The following is a 5,037-nucleotide window of genomic DNA, read 5'->3' as shown; positions in this document are numbered from 1 at the left end:
AGGTTTTTTAGCTTATCAGAATTATAAGGGAAGGGTTCGGCAAAATATTTTTAAGAAATACAGCAACACCATAAAAACAGTATATTAATACCATCTTTCAAGAACTGAAAAATAAAAAAGATATAAAAGTGAAAACTATATTCACCAGAAAAAAGCTATCTACACATTCATCCATTCTGAAGCACCAGAGGTAAGATACAGATTATTCCTGTCAGAAAGCAAAAAAATCAATCAAAGCTCCCATAGGAAACAGTAACTTTATTTTTACTGTGTTTTAGAGTGAGAGAAAGATGAAATGTTCTCTGCTTTAAAAATTAACAAAAGGGAGGGCAAAAGTACTATACAACATATAAAATTTTATATGTCTTTTATTTATAATAAAATTATTTCTCTCTTGAACCTGTGCAATGAATATAGAAGATAAAGAAACTAAGTGAACCAGGCCTTGTTGATTCAATAGCCCAAGGACTCTCCAATCTACCAGGCTGCCTATTACAGAATCAAAAGAAAGTCCTTCCCTAGAATACAGCTCCTGGAAAAGGAAGAGTAAAATAAAATTTCCCAGGGGAACAGTATGCTCCAATCAGAGTGAACTTACTGTTCCCCCAAACACATCAGGCTCTGTTAGTATGGTGCAATGAACTGAATTTTGCAAACATGGCCGCAACAATATCTGTGTGACTTCCAAGGGCTTGATCAGAAGAAGCCTTGCAGTGTCCTCCTTGGGCTTTTGAACACTCACTCTCTGGAAGCTCCCTTTTTGGAGGCTCTCTTAGGAACCCAGTCACCATTCTGTAAGAAGCCCAAGCCACGTGCAGGTCCTCTGCTTAACAGTCCTTCTGAGCCCAGCCATTGAGTCATCCCAGACACGTGAGGGAAGAAGCCTCGGATGATTCGAGCCCCCCCCAGCCAATTAGGTCTTCCCAGATGAGGAACCAGAAATTATAGAACAAAAATAACCGCTTTCCATCGTGCCCTGTCCCAGTTCCTGCCCCACAGAATTCATGACCATAAAAAAAAAAAAAAAAGATTGTTACTTTACACCACTAAGTGTTGAGGTGGTGTGTTATATGGCATAGATAACCAAACTATATGTACTTGGCAAATGCTCTTCCCTCTCCCCTGCCTAGCTGCCTCCTACTCATATTTTCATGTCTCATTTTACCCACCATTTTCTCTAGGAAGCATCTATCAGCCACTCCCCAGCTACTGACACAAGTAAAAACAATGGGCTTGCAATGCTAATACAATTTTAAAACGAGTCTCTACCCCCTTCCCTTTCTAATAAGATTGTCATTTAGATAGAAATTCTGGAGCCACCACTGTTCCTACCCCTACTCATACAGAGGACATATCACAGTGTATCTTAAGTATCTGTCAGTTGCCGTCTCCTAACACACTGGTGTTCTCTGAGGGTTCAGTGGTGTCTTGTTTACTATCATCTTCCCAGAGGCCTGTCTAGTATATGATACAGAATAGCTACTCCATATATATTTACTGAACGAATGAGTGAGTAAAGGAATGAACGGATCTATATATGGCACCGGCGCTACAACCAGCACACTAAGGCAGGGCACGTGGCAGAGGGACAGTTGACCTGCGTGAACCTGCAAAGACTAAATGTCCATGGGCCTGATCCTTCCTAGGAGGACTTTAGGAATATACTTTTCAAAACTCAAAAAGAACAAAAATAGTAGCTCGCATATAGCACTCACTATCTGCTAAGCATAGTTTTAAGTGTTGTACGCAAATTTACCCATTTAATGTTCACAACCCTATAAGGCAGGGAGTTATTAATTCTACCTTACAAATGAAAAAACTGACACATAAAGAGATTGAATGACTTGCCCAACATCATACTAGGAGATTTACTCCCCCAGGATCAGAAAAGCAGCTTGGTTGCCAACACTAGCACCAGCCAAAATTCTAAATGTCTGGCAACCTGAAAAAAAACCATAACCTATGGCTACCCAATACCCTTCCATCTTCCTCCCCCTCAAGATAATATTCCAAAAAAAAAAACCCAAGAAGCCTTAAAAAAGAACATCCAAAATACTTTGCAATACCATTTTCAATCTTGCCACTTACAATGAACACAAGATCCCTTTAAACAGCTGAAGGTTTTGAAGAAAAACAAACACCAAAATCAAGAAGCATAGTTTAAAGAAAATAAAAAACACTAGCTATTCATAGTTCTAACATGGACTTTAAGTATAAATAATATAAAAAATGATATGTGTCCATCAATTTTAAGAATAATGACTAACAAATGAAAAACTCACCCCTGAATCAAAATTACTAATCTCACACTGATCTTCCTACCTCAGCCAACATTTCACCTTGATGAAACTTTCGCTTCGTTCTGCAAATTACAGCTGGGTCTTTCTTAGCTATACAATACACTTTGGGAACTTCTGGTTTCTAGTCTGGCATGTGAGGCATTTGGAAGTCATCATTCCCATTCATGCAACAAGAAAAAACATTTTAATAAACTGAAAATGATTTTTCTTATATCCATCAAATAACTGCAGTCAGAGGGCAAACTGCTGCCCCCTAAACTTGGAGAGGCAGACAGGCAAATACAGAAAATTACAACTCACCAGAGCATAAACTCATGAGCAGAACCTCCGAGGGAACCATTGTGGAGCAGGAAAACCTGAACTGTAAATGATGGATTGCTGGAGGCTCAGTGTGGACGAGTCTGAGAGTTAAAAACTCCAAGGGGCCCTACCATGTTCTCATGGTGAAAACGAGAAAAATCTCCTGGTGCTTCCAGCAAGAGGAGGGGAAAAGTAGCCATTCTGAAATACACCAGAGCGCTCTGCTCTTAAGGCTTGCCCTCAGAAGAAACGACTTCACCAGAAATCACCTTACCAGAGTCGAACTGGCCTGGGGAGGGGAGAGAAACAACCAACTCTATGCCCCTCTGGCCTTCCTGTCTCCCCTAAGGGGGTGGGGGTAGGAATGGGTAACTGAGATGGAGTGGTAAAGTTCACATTCCAGGGGGACAGGCTTACTTAGAGACTGAGACCTCATCATAGGACTAGAGAACGCTTCCCCTCCCCTCACACCTTACCATTGTGTCACTCAAGCTCTATTACCCCAATTCCTTTTACCCAATACATCATATCCAGCTTCCAAAAAAATTATGAGGCATAGTAAAAGGCAAAAAAAACAATTTGAAGAGATAGAGCAAGCATCAGATCCAGATTCAGATATGGGAGGGTGCTGGAATTGCCAGACCAGATGCTTAAAATTACTATGATTAATACACTAAGGGCCCTAATGGGAAGAGGAGGCAACATTCAAGGACAGGTAATAGAAGCACAGAGATGGAAATTCCAAGAAAGAATCAAAAACACTGTAAGAGAAATGAAAAAATGCCTTTACTGGGTTCATTAGTAGGGTGGACACAGCCCAGGAAAGAATCCTTGGGCTTGAAAACATGTCAAAAGAAACTTCCAAAACTGAAATGCAGAGAGGAAAAAAAAAAAGACTGAAAAAACAGAATATCCAAGAACTGGAAGATGATTACATTACACTGTGGATATAACAGCATTCTCAGCCATCATCTGTATTTGTCAAGAAGCTATTCACAGATGATTAATCCAATACTTATATTCATATTCATCCATGTAGGAGGAGACCTATATTATGAATCACACATGTACACAGAAATCCTAAATGTTGACAAAATCTCAATATTTTGAGAAACAAAGAAATATTTCTAGGGTATATACTTTTCTGAGGAAAAACACCTTTCTGAGGATGATCTTGTAATTTATAATTAGAAATTTTCTTTTGGCTACCCCTATACTGGTGCTACCTTAGCAGAATGAACTGGACGTGGATTCTCAATGGATAATGTGTTTGAAAGAACTAGGGGAGTCTTCTAGAGCAGCACTGTACAATAGAAATATAACAAGTCACATATGTACTTTTAAATTTTCTAGTAGCTTCATTAAAAATGTAAAAAGAGGGACTTCCCTGGTGGTCCAGTGGGTAAGACTCTGCACTCCCAATGCAGGGGGCCCAGGTTCAATCCCTGGTCAGGGAACTAGAGCCCGCATGCATGCCACAACTAAGAGTCCGCATACCACAACTAAGAAGCCCGCATGCTGCAACTAAAAGATTCCACATACCGCAATGAAGATCCCGCATGCCACAACTAAGACCCAGCACAGCCATAATTAATTAGTTAATTAATTTTTTTAATGTAAAAAGAAAGAGATAAATGTGACACTATATTTTATTTAACCCAACATATCCGAAATATTATCACTGCAACATATAATCGATATTTTTAAATTGTTAATGAGATATTTTACATTCTTTCTTCCATATTAAGCTTCAAAATCCCATGTATCCAGTGCTCCACAGCTACACATGGCTGGGGCTACCATACTGGACAGTATAGTTCTAGGGCCTTAAATCTAAATGTGTGGTTCCCAGACTAGAGGCACCAGAATAACCTGGGAACTTTCTAAAATCAGAATCTTAGGTCTCACCCAGACCTACTGAACCAGAATCTGCATTTTAACAGGATCCCCCTGCCCATCAGGTGATTCATGCACATTAAAATTTGAGAAGCACCGGAGAAATGAGGAAAGCATGGAAGCGCACATTGTAACGTGCTCTAACAAGCTCCCAGGTGATGCTGCCGCCGCTGGTCCTTTGACCAGACTTTGAATAGCAAAGAGGGTTTAGCCCGGAAATATCCATTGAGTACTTTCTATCTTCCCAGCGCTACGTCAGATAAAAAGGTACTAGATTCAGTCTAGCCCCAGAACAACCTATGTCTACTTGGAAAGACAAGACCATTGCAGCTGAAAACACCAGAAAGCAATAAAGGGCAGTATTACTAAAACAGCCAAATATTGAATCAGACAGGGAATGCTGTGAACTATCAGGGATATGAACAATTTGAGTATGGGTCAAAGTTATGGGAGAATGAAGCTTCCCTGGTTACCAGAGTGGAGTTTAAGCTGGGCTGTGAAAGGAATAGCTGCCTTTAAAGAGAAGGTGAAAGGGGGGATT

The 5,037-nt window shown here is 40.1% G+C and overlaps 1 non-coding gene across 1 annotated transcript; it reads left to right on the top strand.

Moving 5' to 3' along the window:
• The first annotated feature begins 3,984 nt into the window (after window positions 1-3,984).
• TRNAG-CCC lies at window positions 3,985-4,057 on the top strand. The gene has a single exon. It is a non-coding gene; the product is annotated as a tRNA-Gly (tRNA).
• Window positions 4,058-5,037: the final 980 nt, after the last annotated feature.

This window comes from Balaenoptera musculus, chromosome X, assembly GCF_009873245.2.
Source record: "Balaenoptera musculus isolate JJ_BM4_2016_0621 chromosome X, mBalMus1.pri.v3, whole genome shotgun sequence".
NCBI classification, from domain to species: domain Eukaryota; kingdom Metazoa; phylum Chordata; class Mammalia; order Artiodactyla; family Balaenopteridae; genus Balaenoptera; species Balaenoptera musculus.
Note: the sequence above shows the minus strand (reverse complement) of the source record. Positions and strands in the feature narration are given on the sequence as shown.